The 19067-nt window shown below is 43.3% G+C and overlaps 1 long non-coding RNA gene across 1 annotated transcript; it reads right to left on the minus strand.

Annotated features, from left to right (window-relative positions):
- Window positions 1-334: 334 nt before the first annotated feature.
- On the minus strand, window positions 335-18890 carry LOC111148959. The gene is made up of 3 exons (XR_002640724.1): window positions 18827-18890; window positions 3984-4252; window positions 335-1123 (listed from the first exon to the last, which is right to left on the minus strand). It is a non-coding gene; the product is annotated as an uncharacterized LOC111148959 (long non-coding RNA).
- Window positions 18891-19067: the final 177 nt, after the last annotated feature.

Consider the following 19067-nt stretch of genomic DNA (forward strand, 5'->3'; position numbering starts at 1 on the left):
CTGTGCACTTAAAAATGGTTAAATATATTTATAACAACAAAAACTTTGGGGAAAAAAAAAAGAGTTCCTCAAACAACATAAAGTCATTTTCTTGTTTAAGTGTTAAAAAGATATCACCCAAATGTCCACTTTATATTCAACCAGAAGTGAAAACAGATATGCAAACACAAGTCTTTTTTTTAGAGACATTTATTTATTTATTTATTTATTAGGAGAGCGATTGGGGGAGGGGCAGAAGGAGAGGGGGAGAGAGAGAATCTCAAGCAGACTCCCTGCTAAGCACAGAGCCCTGTGTAGGGCTCTGTGAGATCATGACCGTGAGATCATGACCTGAGCCAAAATCAAGAGTCTGATGCCCAACCAGGTGAGCCACCCAGGTACCCAGCAAACACAACAATCTTGATAAGGGTGTTAGTCAATGCGACCACTGATCCTGTAGAACACTCTCTCAGCACACAAAGCAGCATTTATCCAGAATCATTATACTGGAACAGTATATCTAGGTCCCAGCTTGCTCCTTAAGTAGATCCAGGGCTATTTTTCTTCCTCACTACAGCTAACGTCAGCAGTTACCAGATATGATCAAAGCAAAAGAGGGAAAAACTGCTAGTGGGCCTCCCAGTTCTTTTTCATCCCATGATAAAATCACAGGGGTTTTTTTGTATTTCACCAAACGGAAAAATGAAAAAGGAGGATGGGAGAGAAGTTAACAGACTTCCTTATAAGTACCTTATTTGGCCAAGTATATTTTCATCAATACTTCCTAAGAAAGGCTATTGCAATGGAAAAGTAGGATGCACAATCTTAAAGGATGATCTGCTAATTACATAGATTCATTTTGTTTTGTTTAAGATTTGCTCTTATTTAAAATCCAGTACATTGTTTTCACTACTCCCATTTAACTATGTCAATGAAAACTTTGCCTTCGTAACTTCTGTCCAGGAGAAACGTAGTTCCAACAGATACTCTGCTCTTTCATGCCGTTTTGCTTCCATACTCTTAACTTCATTGTCCATTGTGGCTTTACTCACATTCAAGTCTCTTCATCTTGTCGTCTCACGGACAGCCCATTTCCCTCATGTCTCCCAAGAGTGGTCTTTTTCCAAGCATGTCTCTAAAATGCCTGGGAAGAGGAAGGACAGGATTATCAAAGAGACAGTCTCAGTGCTCCTGATGCAGAAGAGCCAGCAAGGTGGACAGGCCTCCCCCAAGGAAGGTCATAGGCCAGGGCAGCAGGTGCTGCAGAGCCTTCGCCAGGACTCAAGGCTTGGTTTGGCCTCTGGCCCCCAAGCCAGAGAACAAGGCGATGATAGGTCACTTCTCAGATCCACAGACTGGCAGGGAAGCAGCATACCCTACCGGGCTAGGTTCTCCCTGTGTGCATAAGAAAGGCTGATCACAGGGTATCTATCCAGTGACTAAATCAGAGCAAAGCTGTAAACAGAGACAGAGCTAGCATCTCCTATGATATTTTCTTAGGGAAGTTCCCTAATTCCGACTTTTCCTGAGTCACATTGGCTCACCAATTTATATGAGCTCAAGTTAATGAAATTTTAGTGTACTTGATTTATCTGAAAGTCTTCAGAAGAAAAACAGTGTTTCAGAAAAACACTGCATTGTATCCGTCCAGCACAACCTTTCAGGTTATCAGATTCTAGCCTTCCTTGTCTTGACCTATTGTACAGCTTTCTGTAAAACTGTGGGTGACAGGCACACATGCAAACTGTTTGTCCGGTAGTTCCCAAGGACTTCTCTTCCCTCTAGAAAAATCAGTTTGCCCAGATTTGCAATTCAATTCCTTTCATCACATAAATGTAAGCTTTTTGACTTCATCTGAACTGTTTAGAACATGTGCCTGGTTCCCTATGTAAGTAAAAACAAAACACATGTCCATTTTAACGTGATCTGTATGAGCCTAATTTTACCTTTCTCTGGCAATTACCTTTTAGGATGCCTTACTCCTAGTCAAGCCCCGTCTGTGAGACTCGTAGTGATGTCCCTTTCATTTCTGATAATATTGTGTCTTCTTTTTTCTTAGTCTGGCTAGGGCTTACAGATTTTACTAACCATTTCAAATAATCAGATTTTCATTTTGTTGATTTCCCACCTTTAGTTTCACAGATTTCTACTCTAAACTGGGGCATCTTGGGTGGCTCAGTTAGTTAAGTGTCTGTCTTTGGCTCAGGTCATGATCCCAGGATCCTGGGATCAAGCTCCATGTCAGGCTCCCTGCTCAGTGGGGAGTCTGCTTCTCCCTCTCCCTCTGTCTCTCCCCACCACTGACGCTTGCTCTCTCTCTCTCAAATAAACAAACAAAAAACCAAAATCTTTCTTAAAGGTATGTTTAATCTCCAAGTATTTGGGAGATTTTCCAGCTGTCTTTCTGGTTTATGGTTTCTATTTTAATTCCACTGTGGTCTGAGAGAAGACATTATATTATTTCTATTCTTTTAAAATTGTCACAGCATGTCTTATAGCCCAGAATACGGACTATCATAGACAATGTTCCAATGTGACCTTGAGAAGAATGTGTATTCATCAATCTCTCCTTGCAGTTCTATCAGTTCTTGACTCACATATTCTGCCTATATGTTGTTAGGCACATACACTTTAAGGACTACTACATCCTCTTGGAGAACTGACCCTTTTGTCATTATGTAATACCCCTCTTTATCCTTGTTTACTTTCTTTGCTCTGAAGTTTAAACTGTGTGAAATTAACATAGGTACACCTACTGCCTTTGATTAATGGCAGCATGGAAGACCTTTCTCCAACCCTTTACTTTAAATCTATGTGTATTTTTATATTTAAAGTGAGTTTTCTATAGACAACATGTAGTTGGGTCTTACTTTTCTATCCACTCTGACAATCTCTCTCTTTTGACTGATGCACTTAAGACCACTGATGTTTAAAGTGATTACTGATATGCAATGCAGGCATACCTCAGAGACACTGTGGGTTTCATTCCACACCACTGCAATAAAGCAAATGTCACAATTAAGCAATACAAATGAATTTTGCCTTCCCATTGCATATAAAAGTTATGTTTATACTAAGCTGTACTCTGTTAACCATGCAATAGCAGTATGCCTAAAACACAATGTATATGCCTTAATTTAAAAAAAACTTTATTGATAAAAATGCTAACCATCATCTGAGCTTTCAGTAAGTCATAATCAACAATCACACATCACTCTAACAATAATTTAAAAGTTTGGAATACTGTAAGAATTACCAAAATGTGACAGAGACATAAAGAGAAAAAATGCTGTTGGAAAAGCTGGCACCAAAAGACTTGACACATGGTAGCCACAAACTTTCAATTTGTAAAAAGTGTAGTATCGATAAAACAAGGTATATCTGTAGTTGGATTAATATCTACCATATTTTACTACTACTTGTTGCCCTTATCTTGTTCTTACTGTTGTTTTCCTTGATTTTTTTTTTTTTGCCATTTGTGGTTTAAATCATTTTATAGGATTCTATTCTCACATTTTCCTTAGCATATCAATTATACTTCTTTTTAAACTGTTTATCTTTTTAAGGATTTTATTTGAGAGAATGAGAGAAAGAAAGAAAGAGAAAGCATGACCGGGGGAGTGGGAAGAGAAGCAGACTCTCCACTGAGCATCCTGGGAACCCTTTGCAGGGCTCAATCCTAAGACTCTGGGATCACGACCCCAGCCAAAGGCAGACATCCAACCAACTGAGCCACTCGGGCTCCCCTAAACTGTTTTTAGTGGCAACATACATTTACAACTAATCCAAGTTCCCTTTCAAAGAAAATTATACCACTTCATAGGTAGTAGGAGTACGTTATAAATAACAAAATATTCCTAATTCCCCTCCTATCCCTTGTACCATTGCTAACATTCATTTCATTTATACATAGTATATCCTTTTTATATATGTGTCTCTATGTATAAATGTGTTACTTTTTATCTAACAGCAAATAGATTAAGAAAAACAAGTCTTCATTTTACCATCATGTATTTATTCTCTGATGCTCTTCCTTTCTTTATGTAGATCAAAGTTTCTGAACATCTAATTTTCTTTCTCTAGGAACAACTTTTTTTAGTTTCTTGCAAGGCAGATCCACTAGCAACAAATTCCCTCAGTTTTGGTTTGTCTGAGAAAGTCTTCATTTCTTCTCTTTTGGAGGGTAATTTCACAGGATGCAGAATTCTAGGTTGGTGGGTTTTTCTTCCAATACTTTAAATGTTTCACTCCCGTCTTCTTCCTTGCATGGGTTCTAAGAAGAAATCAGATATAATTCTTACCTTTGTTCCTGTATAGGCAAAGTGTTTTTATCTGTGGCTTCTTTTAAGACTTTTTATCTTTGACTTCCTAAAGTTTGAAGATGATATTCCTAAGCGCCATTTTTTTTTTTTTTTTAAGATTTTATTTGCAAGAGAGCTAGTGCGTGGTGCGCACACGCATATGCATGAATCGGGGGGAGACGCAGAGGGAGAGGGAAAAGCAGGCTCCTCACCAAGCAGGGAGCCCAATGCAGGGCTTGATCTCAGGACCCCAGGATCATGACCTGAAGTGAAGGCAGATGCTTAACCGCCTATGCCACCCAGATGTTCCTCCTGGGTATCATTCTTTTGACATTTATCCTGTTTCATATTTTCTGAGCTTCATCTGTGGCTTGATGTCTAACATTAATTGGGGTAAAGTCTCAGTCATTATTACTTCAAATATTTCATCTGTTCCTTTCTTTCTTTCTGCTCCTCCTGGCATTCCCATTACAGGTATATTATGCCTTTTATGGTTGTGCCAGTTTTTGGATATTCTGTTGTGATTTTTTTCAGTCTTTTTTTCTCCTTGCTTTTCAGTTTTAGATATTTTGTCATATCCTCAAGCTCAGAGGTTCTTTCCTCAGCCCTGTCCAGTCAGTTTATGAGGCCATCAAAAGGATTCATTTGTTTTTTTTTTTTTTAAAGATTTTATTTATTTATTTGTCAGAGAGAGAGAGGGAGAGAGAGCAAGCACAGGCAGACAGAATGGCAGGCAGAGGCAGAGGGAGAAGCAGGCTCCCTGACGAGCAAGGAGCCCGATGTGGGACTCGATCCCAGGACGCCAGGACCATGACCCGAGCCGAAGGCAGCCGCTCAACCAACTGAGCCACCCAGGTGTCCCTGTTTTTTTTTTTTTTTTGGTTCTTCTCACTCATAGCATTTCTCTTGATTCTTCTTTAGAATTACCATCTCTCTCTTTAACATTATCCATCTGCGTTTTGCATGTTGTCTAACTTTTTCCATTAAAGCCCTGAGGATACTAATCACAGTTTTTAAAAATTCCTGGCCTGATAATTCCAACATTCGTCCTTTTGCTCTGCTTGGTCTGGGAGGCAATGGCGAGGGTTTGGAGAGGGCTGACACCTCGACTTTAATTTTAATAGGATCACTCTGGCTGGTGTGTTGAGAAGAGACTGTAGGGTCAGAAAGGCAGAAGCTGAGACCAAGTATCAGCCAATTGTGGTCTTCCAAACGAGAGGGGTTGATGGCTTGAGCTATGCTGAAGGCGGTGAGAGGTTAAGATTCTTTGCATTTTGAAGGAAGATCTAAAAATATTTGCCAAAGGATTGGATGTGGGATATAAGGAATTAAAAGTCAACTTTAAAATTTTTGGCCTGAGTATTAACTGAGATGCAGAAAGAAAAAATAGGGGCAGGGTAAGTGTTAATAGTTAGTTTTGACTGAGTGTGTGCAGTTTGTGCATTCATGCATGCACACAGATGGTTTCCAAGTAGCAATGTCAAGTGAGCAAGTGGAGAATGAACAGCAGTTCAATGAAAAGGTCCAGTCTGCAGATCTCAATTTGAGAGACAGCAGCCTGCTCCAAAACATGTTACTGGATAAGATCATAAGGGAGTGATACTCCACGGACTGAGCCTTGGGAGGATTTCAATATGAAGAGGTCTAGCAAATGAGAGGCAACCAGTCAAGCAGTCTAAGGACAAGCACTGAAACAGCAGAAAACCTTGGAGGGCGCTGGTCTAGAAGGACATATTGACCCTATGATGAGGTATGTCATGTGCAGCCCACAGGTGTAGTAGGATGAGGAGCAAGAACTGACCCTGGTGATCTTGTCAAGGGTGGCTTTCATGAAATGGTAGAGGTGAGAGCTCAGAACCCAGTACATAATTCACTCAAAACATACTTGTTTAAAGAGTAAATGACACAAACGCAATACTGCACACACACCGTGTACCTCCAAACACAGGGCTTCACCCACATTTCACTAAACACAACAGTGCACACACACATCCCATGAACCACGTGGGTGAGCTATCAATACAAAAGGCTCCCTTCTCCCTAGACAAGATTCCCTGGCTTGGTCTGAAGATCACAAGGTGAAGGAGAGAGAGAAGAGTGGGAACCGCTCCACTGGTGTCTCGGTCACCTTGGACTGCTATGACAAAATACCATAGTCTGGGTGACCTAACAACAAACACTTGTCAGACTTCCGGAGGCTGGAAATTCCTAGACCAGGGTGTCAGCAGATTCGGTGACTGGTGAGGGCCCTTCCTGGTTTGTAGATGGCTATCTTCTCATTATGTACTCACGGGCCTTTTCCTGATACATGCACTTGAACAGAGAGATCGGTGCCTCTCTTTCTTTTAATAGGGACATTAATTCCATCATAGGGGCCCACCCTTACGACCTAATGTAACCATAATTACCTTTCAAAGGCCCTACCTCCAAATACCATCACACTGGTAATTAGAGCTTCAATAATTAAATAGGGAGAGGACACAAACATACACGTCATAGCAGCAGGCTTGGGGCACACATGCTACTGAGCCAGAGCAGCCACCCTGCCCCTCAGTAAGCAGTCCTTGATTCCAAAATTCTCCACCGACACATCACACCAAAGTCCAGCTCCAATTTTCTGAGCTGTCCCATCCAGGTGCAGTCAGCCTCAAGATGAGCTGGGTGGTGCTCACCATACCATTTCAAGACAGGAAGACCAGAAGGGAAGAAATCAGGCAAGAAAAGGAAGAGCACACACATTTAGTCATGGGACCATACCCAATATCAACTGTGGTTGGCATGGCCCAGGCTACTTACATAGAAGACCCTCCACTGTGCTAAAGCCTGAGGGGGGCAAAAACAAGAGGCACAGTCCACTAGGGTAGTATATTGTGTCCCAAAAAGTAGAGACGGATGTGGGGCCAAAGCTTTTGAAGTCCCAAAAGTTTGAAGGTCCCCCTCTATAGGCTGCCTTCATCTATTTTAAAGGTATAGGTTGAATTAGTACCTCCTCAAAAAAGATGTTTTAGAGTCCTAACCTTCAGCTAATCCCCACCCTTCAGAATATGATCGTATTTGGAGACAGGATCTTTATAATACAAAGGTAATCAAGTTAAAATTAAATCATTCAGGTAGGTCCTAACCCAACATGATTAGTATCATTAAAAAGGGGGACATCTAGGAGCACCAGGTGGCTCAGTTGGTTAAGTGTCTCACTTGATTTTGGCTCAGGTCATGATCCCAGGGTCCTGGGATCAAGTCCCACATTGGGCTCCCTGTGGGGAGCCTGTTTCTCCCTCTCCCTCTGCCTGCTGCTCTACCTACTTGTGCTCTCTGTCAAACAAATAAAATCTTTTAAAAAATTAAATAAATAGAAGAATGAGATTATTAGATGGGAGAAACTATCAAAATCCAGCTACATGTTATTTATGAGACACACCCAAAGCATTCAAAAAACACACCAAAAGGCAGGGTGAGGGAAAACGGCAAAAATTCGTGCGCACGCGTGCACACACACACACACACACACACACACAGGCAGGTATAATAATAGGCATGTCCAGGGGCGCCTGGGTGGCTCAGTGGGTTAAAGCCTCTGCCTTCAGCTCAGGTCATGATCCCAGGGTCCTAGGATCCAGCCCCGCATCAGGCTCTCTGCTCAGCCGAGAGCCTGCTTCCCTTCCTCTCTCTCTCTCTTCTCTGTCTGCCTCTCTGCCTACTTGTGTTCTCTGTCAAACAAATAAAATCTTAAAAAAAAAAAAGTAATAGGCATGTCCAATGAAAATACAACTTAAGGAAAACTGAAATGCACTGGTGGGGACAGAGATGCACCTTACCTAAATAATTAAAAAAACAATAACCCAACAAGAAGATAACTGAAATCAGTAACTAGTAAATACTTAACAGTGTCTTGGAAATAAAATCAACCAAATCAGGGAAAATGAATTTAAATATCCACTGCCCTAGTGGGAGATTTCATCAAGACTTTATCATAAACTGATTATCAAACAGACAAAAAAACAATAAAAATAGAGTCTATTTATATAGTAACAGTAGTAAGCTTAAGCTAAAAGACAGGGGTCTTACCCAGCAAATAAAAACCACATATTCTTCCTAAGAACAGATAAACATTTATAAAAATTGACCAAGTACCAGCTTACAAAGTATATTTCAACAAATACCAAAATACTGATAATATGAAGACCATCTGATCATCTGTCATTAAATCACCAATAAAAAGGTCATTTAAAAAGGTGCCATGAATTTATAATTTCTTAAAAATCAGTCAAATAATTAAGGCTTAACAAAGAAATCACAATCAGAATCATTAAACATAACTGAGATGAAAAAACCACATGAAGAAACTTGTGGGTTGCTGTTAACACAATACTTAAAAGTCAGAGTCTTAAATTTATTTATTTTAAAACAAGACAGTTTAAAAAGTATGGGTTAAGCAGTCCAAATGAGTAGCTAGAGGCAAATCAAAATAAAGAATACAATATAAGCAGAAATTAATAAAACAGAAGACAGACATAATTGAGAAGAGCATATGAAACCAAACTCTGGTTCATTGAAATGATTAACAAAAATCTTCTGCAAGCCTAACAAAAATAAAAGACCCACACAAATAATATTCTAAATTAAAAAGATCACAGTTGCAGTTGTAAAAATAGAAAGTGTTACAAATAACATTAACACCAAATAAATTTGAAAGCTTAGGTGAAAAGAATTTTTTCAGAAAACCTAAGTTACCAAACCTAACTCAAGAAGAAACAGTCCTGGGCTGCCTGGGTGGCTCAGTGGGTTAAGCCTCTGCCTTCAGCTCAGGTCATGATCTCAGGGTCCTGGGATCTAGTCCCGCACGGGGCTCTCTGCTGGGCAGGGAGCCTGCTTTCTCCTCCCTCTCTCTCTCTCTCCCTCTCTGCCTACTTGTGATCTCTCTCTGTCAAATAAATAAAATCTTAAAAAAAAAAAAAAAAAAAGAAGAAGAAGAAACAGTCCTGAAGGTCACAGTAAGTATTAAAGAAACTAAATTGATAATAAAAAAGAACCATCCCTATCCCTGCTTCCAAGTCAGGAGTGTCGGGGAGGGCCAGGGGAGACCCCAAACTCAGGCAGTTTTGTGGGCCAGGTTTACCAAATCTTTCAGGAACAGATAGACCCTATCTTATAAAATGTTTTTCCTTAAAGAAGTACTTTCAACAGACACAATTTTCACAATAATTGCACCAAGCTTAATAGTATCACTCAATGAAATGTTGCAAATGTATATATACCCGCATAATTACCAGCTGGATCAATTAATACACATTTTTAAAAATTTTTTTAAAAAAGATTTTATTTATTTGAGAGACAGAGAGGGCACAGAGGGAGAGCGAGAGGAAACAGCAGACTGCTGCCGAGCAGAGAGCCCAACTGGGGCTCCATCCCAGGACCCTGAGATCATGACCTGAGCTGAAGGCAGATGCTTCACCAACTGAGCCACCCAGGTGCCTCTATACACATTTTCATCACCCCAGAAAGTTCCTTCCTGCCTCTTTGGTGTCAATCCCTCCCTTCTTCAAGGCAACTACCATTCCAATTTGTATTATCATGGATTACTTTCACATCATACCACTGGAATCACTGAGGATCGCTCTCTTCTGAGTTTTTCCTTAACCTAATGCTCCCGACACTCGTCTATGTTCTTGCATGTATCAGCTCTTTTTCCTGCTGCATGGCATTACACGTATCGGTACTGCATTATCCATCCTCTCGGGGAGGAATGATTGGGCTGTTTCCTGCCTGAGACTGTTATGAATAAAGCCCCGATAAACATTCTCAAATGTGGGCCTGTGCCCGTTGAACTGGGGACATCTGGAGGAGAATCACCAGATCATAGGGCAGGTGTGTTTATCAGACACTGCCGGGGTCTCCAGTTCCACATTGCAACGGGCGTTGTGAGAGTCTGGCTGCAGTTACTCCACATCCTCCCTCACACGTGGTATTGTCAAGGGACACAGGTGGCCTCCAGAAGCTGGAAAGGGCAAGAAAATGGATTTTCTTATGGGGGAAAATGGATTCCCCCATAAAACCTCCAAAATGAAATTGTGATAGCGCTCCAACCGGTCTGAAGGGCAAACTCACTTCAAGCTTCCTCACTCTCGGCTTGCTGACCTAACTCCCTCAGTCTGTAGCAGACCCAACCTCTTAAGATTTGCAAACCACTGGCCTTCAGAAGTGAAGGACCAAACTTTCCCAGAAGACGAGGCCTGACCACATTTAAAAAACAGCTGTCACTGGGCGCCTGGGTGGCTCAGTGGGTTAAGCCGCTGCCTTCGGCTTAAGGTCATGATCTCAGGGTCCTGGGATCGAGTCCCGCATCGGGCTCTCTGATCGACAGGGAGCCTGCTTCCCTCTCTCTCTCTGCCTGCCTCTCTGTCTACTTGTGATCTCTCTCTGTCAAATAAATAATAAACAAAATCTTTAAAAAAAAAAAAAAAAAAAAACAGCTGTCACTGATGCCAGCAAGTCTATTCAGGGTCCCGACATTGGACTCACCATTCAAGCACCTGCTTCTCTTGCATGCAGCCCCCTCCCTTCTCCCATGTCTTCCCCTCTAAAATCCTTCCAGCTTGGCCTGGACAGGGAAAATGGTTTTTGAGATGTCTGTCCACCTGCCTTCTAGGTTGCCAGCTTCCTGACTAAAGCGACTTTCCTTTCTCACTGTCCCTTGTCTCTAGAGTATTAATTTTTGATCAGCAAGCAGACAGACCTGAGTTCAGAACCGGTTCTCTGTCCGGTAAATTCTCCCTAGAAGCTCCAGAAAGGAACGCAGCCCTTCTGACATCTTGATTTTAGCTCAGCAAGACCCATTTCAGACTTCTGACCTCCAGAACTGTAACAAAACAACCTGTGTTATTTCAGGCCATTTAGTTTGTGGTAACTTGTTAAAGCAGCAATAGGAAACTAACACAGCAGGTGAGAGAATGGGAGATTTGTGCAATGTATACTGAGTATCCAGATTACATAAAAAGATGCTAGAAATCAGTAAGATACTCTGTCCTCATTGTGCAGAAGATACGACAAGCAATTTACAAAGAGGAAAGTTGAATCACCCCCATTACAAAAAGATGTTCAATTTCCCTGGTAATTAGGAAAATGCAAATTAAAATAGTGTTATAGACTGACTTGTACCTCAGCACCCCACTCTCACCTCCAAATTCACACGCTGAAGTCCTAACCCCAATGGAACTATAACTGGAGTTTGGGCCTTCAGAGAGGTAACTAGGGTTAAATGAGACGGTCAGCCAGCTAAGGCTCCAATGTGACAGGTGAATTCTTAAGAGGAGTCACCAGAAAAATCTCTGTTTCTCAGCATAAACAAGAGGAAAGGCTATGGGAGGACGCAGGGAGAAGGCAGCCTTATATATGCCAGGAAGAGTCCTCACCAGAAATCAGCCATGCTGGTACCTTGACCTTGGATTCTTAGCCCTCAGAACTGTAAAAACAAACCAAAACCAAAACCAAAACCAAAACCGAAAACAAAAAACCCAACCATTTCTGTTGTTTAAACCACCCAATCTGTGTTATTTTGTTATGGCAGCCCAAGCTGACTACTATAAACAGTAAAATAACACTTCATGTCTTTTGAGCAAATGTCTTGGGAGTCTGAGAATTCCAGTAATTTTTTAAGTTAAAAAGATAACCAATACAGGAATTTAAAATAGTGATGCAACTACATGAATGAGGGAGAAAGAAGATGGAGGAGCTAGTTTAAGGGAGCTACGCCCACATCCAACAGCATAAAGCTAATAGAAGTCTAAATGGACGAGCACTATTCTTTAGAAATTCAACAGTAACTGCCAGAGTAACGAAAAGAGAAGTCATGGGAAGAATTAGTGCGGCTGCAACTGAGGGGAATGGGGTCTTCGTCTGCTCCTGCTGCTGTAACAAAATACCATACATGGGTGGGGGGAGTGGGGGTTATAAACAACACTTCTTTCTCACAGTTCTAGAGACTGGAAGTCCATGATCAAGGTGCACAGACTCAGCATCTGGTGAAAGCCTGCTTCCCAGTTCACAGATGGCTGTCTTCTCAATGTGTCCTCATGTGGCCGAAGGGGCCAGGGAGCTCTGTGGGGTGTCTTTTATAAGGGCACTGATCCCTTGTATGAGGGCTCTACCTTCATGAACTAAGCACCTCTAAATACCACCACATCAGGAACTGGGTTTCAACATGTGAATTGGCGGGGCAAGCAAAGGGATAAACATTCAGTTTAGAGGAAGAAAAGGAGTATGAGGAAGGCTAGAACTTTCTGTCAGAAGTCCTTTTATTCTCTGATTTTTAAAGTTATGGATCCCTTGGAAAAATTTTTTTAATTAGTAGAACAGAACCAGTCACGAATTCTGTTCCTAGCTTGATGAAGGGACATGAGGAGGCTGTCCTTTTGAGATCATGCTGTGTCTAACCCAATGAAGCACTTGAAAGAAAGAGCACTGAGCATGCTAGGCAAATGTAATCAAAACAGGGAGCAGAGAGGCTCCAAATTCTTTCCTTCTAGAACCAGAGTGACATCAGGAAGGCTCTGCCCCTTGGCCAAACACTTCACCATCACTTTCAGCTCTTGTATGGACTCCTGATATAACTGCACAACGCTGTTGGCTCTGCAGTTCTCCGGGTGCAAACACACACAATGTCTCCGAAGTTTTCCTTGTCAGATGAGAATCCAACGGCCCCACCTTCCCCGCCACATCCCAACTTCTATCAACTGTGCTTTCACGTGGTCCAACCAGCCACGCGACATTCCTACATCTAGAAAGCTAATTTCATGCCAGAAGCTAAAGACAAAAGATCAACCTGTTTTCATTAAAAGCAGCAAATTGAGGAGTGTTTCGACAGCATTACATGACTAGTTAGAGCATGTGTTTGGGGCCAGACAGACCTGGGCTGAACCCCGATGCTCCCATTAACTAGTGATGTGACCTTGAGCAAGTCATTTCTGTTTCCCTCATCTGTAAAAGTGGAAAGAACACTTGCTCCTAGAGGTTGGCGGTGGGGTGGGGGGGGGTGGTATGGGATGCAATCAGTTCAGCAGCCCTGTCCAACTGGCAAATCTAGTACACACAAATGCTCACAAAAAAATATCTAGGATTACCCTGCAAACGCTCAACCACAATGTCTCTGCCAGGAAGTGAGACAAAGCAGCACAGGAGTAAGGGGGCCACAAAGATAGTATTGCCATGTGTTCTTTGAACTAGGAATGCTCTTTCAATTTGGTAAAAACAAATAGTTTCCATTCTAAAAAACAAAAAACACAAAACACATGTGTTTGGCTTTTTGCTAACATCATAATTAGTTACGGTTGACCCCACTGTCTTTGTTAGTGATGAGCATGTAAATACTGAAAGAGGAACTAGAGGTTGCACTGTAGATATAATTACATTTTAACACTGATTTAATAAAAACAGAAATATTAAATTTAAATAAAACAAAAGGCACTCACTAGTGACATTCCAAAGGTGAATAAAATCTCAGTTTTTGTTCCCTATTTCCAGACCACTAAAAAGACAGCTTAGGGAGCCTGGGTGCCTCAGTGGGTTAAGCCTCTGCTTTCGGCTCAGGTCATGATCTCAGGGTCCTGGGATCGAGGCCGGCACTGGGCTCTCTGCTCGGCAGGGAGCTTGCTTCCCCCTCTCTCTCTGCCTGCCTCTCTGTCTACCTGTGATCTATCAAATAAATAAAATAAAATCTCTTTAAAAATTAAATAAATAAATAATAAAATGACAGCTTAGTTTGAAACCTTAATTTCTGGTTATCATCGGTATGGAAAGAATTCCTGAGATGTGCTCTTTTGTCCTCAGTCACGGTCCGCATTTGTAGACATCTACTGGGTGAGAAGACAGGGAGGACCCTGTGGGGATCCTGGAATGGAGGTCTAGGGCTGCATTTTAAACCAAAGATTAAGAGAACAAATCTGTGTTTTAGAAAGAGTGTTCTAACAGCAGTGGAGATGACAAAGGAGAAGAAAGTCTGGAAATAGACCAGCAAGGAAATTCTGTCCCTCAGTCAACTTAAGAGCTATAGAGAACCACGGCACTGGGGGAGGGGGTGCAGGGGTATATGTGCGCACTAGATGAGGACAGACAGGAATGGATGTGAGAAATAACAAAGCTTAAGGCTAAATGAGATACAAGGACCGCCCAAAAGTGAGAATTCAGGAACAGGAAAGCTATGTTTTTGGGAAATCTAGAATGAGCATGGACTGAGACAAAGAATGAGATTCAAGGTCAATTAACACAACTTCATATTCAAGTGCCAACTCTTCATCATGACACTGGACGTAACAACAAAATCTACAGCCACAACTACTCTATTGAGCACTTTCTGAGCACCAAGCACTGTGCCACATTATCCCATGCAATCCTCTTAACACTGAGAAGTAGAATTATCATCAATCCGGTTAGAAGAGGTTAGGAGGAGGTTACAGGTTAGGAAAGGAGGGACAGGACTGGCTGGGATATTGCCCATAAAGAATTTAGCATGTTGCCTGGACAGAGGAAACGGGCACTGATGTTAGCTATCCTTTTCAACCACTAGGCTCTACAGCAAACTTGGAACACACTTTATTCCCTCCAAATGCAGCCAATCCTTTCATTTTTAGTATGAATTTCACCTTCTCTTTATTGAATTCAGCAAAATAACAAATCACCCCCTTAGTCTCCAGTGGTTTTACCAGGTACAGACTATATGGCTAGGCAGCACTGAAAGGAATAAAAAATCAAAGTAAACCTATGTCTTGTCCATGCATGCACAGATTATAATTTAGCTGGATAATCACTGACTATGCCATGTTCTGAACCCCAAGTTCCAAATTCCCTGAGGGCAGAGAGTGCACACTCTCCAAGCTGGGAGAATCAGACCAAGCTACGAAGACGAAGGTAAACCAGATTCTGGAAGGGTGGAAAGAACCGAACAAGAAGAAAGCAAGGAGGACCTGATGCACTGAAGGCTGGAATAGCCAGCAAACAAGAACAGGTGCAAAGAACTCAAAAGTGTTCATTTTTTTAAATAACAAAAATGTATTAAGTAGCTCTTAGGTGTGGGATCAAATGAAGTATGATAAAGGAAAACAAAAAATATTAGCTACTATACTTCTGGAATCAAAAGATTTGTAAGCTACTTCTAGAAACCCCATACAACCAAAATCCTGGGGAGGAGGCCTCAGCAAGAGACAGTATGAATGATACCAGATGTATTAACTATGCAGGAGATGCCAATCAACTGCTAAAAACACCATCGGCTGAAATCTGAAAGGAATACTACACGTAAGACCAAATCCACACTCGATGTACACACCCTTATTCTTCCCTCTGCATTCATGCTGTCAATTTTTCCGAGAGACAAAACGGGGTGAAAGTCTCCTCAGAAGTAGGATGTGAAACAATTTAAGGTTATTATTTAAAGCTATGAAAGGTCACAAATTGCTTAGCAAAGGTGTAACACAAGAAAAAATTCTAGGGGCGTCTGGGTGGCTCAGTGGGTTAAAGCTCAGGTCATGATCTCAGGGTCTTGGGATAGAGCCCCGCATCGGGCTCTCTGCTCAGCGGGGAGTCGGCTTCCCCCTCTCTGCCTGCCTCTCTGCCTACTTGTGATCTCTGTCAAGTAAATAAATAAAATCTTCAAAAAAAAAAAAAAAAAGAAAGAAAAAATGCTAAATGTTAAAAAAAAAGTGATTGTGTTTTATCAACAGTAGGATCATTTTCTACTTCCTTAAAGTGTGCGTGGCAAAGTGACAAACAACTTTTTCAATGCAGCATTATCTGCCAACATTCCTGAAAAGGAGCAACAGTTTTAAATACTGCTTGAGAACAAAAACAGAGAGATTGATTTTATTTGAAATAAATCTAGAGAATGAGTGGACTCACTCATAATATTAAATCAATAGTGTGATTCCCAAGGCCAGCATATAACTGCTGTACTATGTACACTCCTGTCAAATGTTTATTTTCCAATACATGAGCCAAAGAAACTAAATGAGGAACCAGCCGTGAACTGGTTCCTCATTAGAGAGGTCCAAGAAGACACTTCCTAGGAAATACGCATGAGCTGCTAAAGCAAATAAAGTTTCAATTTGGGAGAACAACCCTAAGTTATAACCAACACTCACCATATATTCATCTTTCTAATATCTCATATTTAACTTCTCTAAGCATTAACCACACAGATGTAACAACTCTTTCTGAACACAGGAGTAAACATTCCCTGCTGACAAACGGCAGACCTCATAATGATCATACCAGTATGGGTTAATACTTTAGAAAACAAAAATTAAAACTCTTTAGAAAGTATCACTGCTGGGGTGCCTGGGTGGCTCAGTCTGTTAAGCGTCTGCCTTCGGCTCAGGTCATGATCCCAGGGTCCTGGAATTGAGGCCCGCATCGGGTTCTCTGCTCCTCGGGAAGCCTGCTTCTCCCTATCCTCAGCCCCTGCTTGTGCTCTCTCTCCCTGTGTCAAATGGATAAATAAAATCTTTAAAAAAGAAAGAAAGAGGGGCACCTGCGTGGCTCAGAGGGTTAAGCCTCTGCCTTCTGCTCATGTCATGATCTCAGGGTCCTGGGATCGAGCCCTGCATCAGGCTCTCTGCTCGGCGGGGAGCCTGCTTCCTCCTGTCTCTCTGCCTGCCTATGATCTCTGTCTGTCAAATAAAGAAATAAAATCTTTTAAAAGAAATAAATAAAAAAGGACGGAAGGAAGAAAGGAAGGATGGATCACTGCAGTCTTAGGCTTTATGACAGGAAATACTGGTTCTATGTATTTCTTTAAGTAATCTCTATATCTCACGTGGGGCTCGGACTCACAGCCCAGAGACCAAGAGTAAGTAGCATGCTCTTCCGACTGAGCCAGCCAGGAGCCCCTGGTTTTATGTATTTAACACTTCGAAAGCACTTACATTTTACCTCCTCATCTAATCTCTACAGCGTTGTACAGAAATCTGCTTGACAGCCTGTTTTCGTACATTACACCCAGAGAGGATGATACAGTGGAAAGAAAACAGGCTGAGGTTGGGTCAGAGCCAATTTCCACAAAGGACGATTCATCTCTGTGACCAACCTGGAGTTCAAAGTGAGAAACACTGGACACAATCACATGTTCCACGGACACCTACTGCTGAGGTCACCCCACCACCTTAACAGAAAAGGAAGACCCTATTCTCTTCCCACCCATCTTCAGTCTTCTATTCAAAATAATTCAAGAGAAGATCTCTATTCTCAACTTTTTTTTTTTTTTAAGATTTTACTTGACAGAAAGAGAGATCACAAGGAGGCAGAAAGGCAGGCAGAGAGAGGGGGAAGCAGGCTCCCCACTGAGCAGAGTCAGATGTGAGACTCCATCCCAGGACCCTGAGATCATGACCTGAACTGAAGGCAGAGGCTTTAACCTCCTGAGCCACCCAGGCGCCCCTCTACTCTCAACTCTTCACAGAAGAGCCACTTTAGAAAATAAAAGTTCACTACTTAAATCTGGATCCTTCCATTTAAACCCTCACTTGAGCACCTAATTCTCCGCACCAGTCACTGTTACTTCAAGAATTCCTTTCAAATGTTTCTGACCCAAGGGCTCCAGTGGGTTGAGGAACCAGGCTCTTTGGGATCCCACCTTTCCTCATGAAAGACACCTAGGACACAGATGGGAAGGGGGGTGGATTCAAAAGGAAACAAACCCCAAAGACCTAAAAAGAGCTGTCTTCCAGGTTAACTTCTTCCACAAAACGTAACTTGCTATTCCGATCACAAGAGAAATTCACTGGCACTTGCCAACAGCACCCTGAGTCACCAGGAGCACCCCTTCCCGGCCCTGGGACGTTGCACATAACCCCTCCCCCCCACCCCCGTGGTCTTCCATTCGGAGTTCTGGCCACTGTGCCCGTCGGACGGGCACGGATCGCGGTCGCAGCGCAAGGACGCAGCACCTGCTCCATCGCCGGCATCAGGCCCGGGGCTGAAGAACCGCAGGTGGGCAGCTGGTCGCCGGCTCTCCAGCCTCGTGGGAAACACAGGACGCTACCAGCGACCTCCGAGCGGAAGGGCTGAGCCAACCGCTTCGTTTCCGAATTCCATCTGACCTGTTTCCACTCCACACACCACAAAGCCACAGACCAGACCTAAAATCAGGACGCTGCGCCCAAATACCGATCCGCAGACACTACAGGACGGCTCTCACCCAGGGCAGCACAGACCACAAAGGCACGGTCGTTTCCTGCCGGCTTCGCTCCGTGCTCCCGCCTCCCCGTCCTCGGGGTAGGACACTGCTAGCCGGGCGTGACGCACTGGACGGTGCGGGGGGGGGGGGGGGGGGGGGGGGGGGCGGCAGGTCCACGCAGCAGGCTCAGACTAACGAGAGCTGGGCGCAGACTACCTATACCTGGGGTCCCGCGTGCTGAAGAGAGTGCAGGGCAGCGGACGCCTCGCCGACCCGCGGGACCGAGAGCGAGGCCGGGCGGGCCGTGGGGGCGGGGCTCTGTGGGGATCCGGGCTCCTCGGAGGGTCCGGGTGGGGTGGGAGTCCGGCGCCCGCCGTGCACCCACCTTGGCGAGCTTTCAGCAGCAGCGTGTTGGCCACGAAATTCTCAAGTTCCACAGCCCGCAGGCGCCGCCGCCGCCGCCGCCGGGATCCGCGGGTACGAGGAGGGGACGGCGAAGGAGAAGGCGCCGCCACCTCAGCGCATTCCTCGCAGGACGCCACCTGCCCTGGCGACCCCGCGCGGGGTCCGGGGGAGCTGCCCCGCCGCCGCCGCCGCCGACCCTCCAGTTGTGGCTGCTGCCGCCG

The sequence above is a fragment of the Enhydra lutris genome, unplaced genomic scaffold (genome assembly GCF_002288905.1).
Source record: "Enhydra lutris kenyoni isolate GAN:26980312 unplaced genomic scaffold, ASM228890v2 scaffoldscaffold21, whole genome shotgun sequence".
NCBI lineage: Eukaryota > Metazoa > Chordata > Mammalia > Carnivora > Mustelidae > Enhydra > Enhydra lutris.